Here is a 612-nt window from a genome sequence, read left to right as displayed (position 1 = left end):
GTATAAGGATTACTTTTCAACACTCACTCTCAGAACAAATTCACACTCATTTATACCTATTGCCATAAGCTTGCCCATATTTTCACTGCTTTAAGTTCGCTATACAACCCTTAGGATCACGATAGGACTTTCTTAGCTTGTAACATAGGCTCAGGGTCAGGTAGGGTATATTTAGGTATACTTTAGTGACTTTTTGCACTTCTTGACATATTGGCTAAACATACCATTTTCTATCATTTTATTTTTCCCAGTTTCCCATAGTCTTTCACATTGCTATTTTCCTTTTTTTTTTTCTTCATTTGTGTAAGTGACTCTCTTCTTTTCAAGCTTGTATTTCTTGTAATTTTTTTTTACTTTTCTTTCAACTAATTCTTAAGTCACTTTACTTTTGTTCTTTCTCTCTCTTTGTTCTTTCAACCCCACTTTCCAGAGCATTCCTCATAATAGCCACCCTCAACTCATGGCTTTGCCATGAGTCAAAGTACACAATACCCAAAGTTGGGTCAGGGCCATAAAAAGGTTGTTTACTTCATTAGCCACCCTCAACTTATGCTTTTGGTATAAGCTGAGGTGCACATATCCAAGGAGGGACTAGGGCCAACACATTATTCC

Source organism: Solanum pennellii, chromosome 9 (assembly GCF_001406875.1).
Source record: "Solanum pennellii chromosome 9, SPENNV200".
Taxonomy (NCBI): domain Eukaryota; kingdom Viridiplantae; phylum Streptophyta; class Magnoliopsida; order Solanales; family Solanaceae; genus Solanum; species Solanum pennellii.
The sequence above is the reverse complement of the archived record's forward strand: the minus strand, read 5'-3'. Positions refer to the sequence as shown.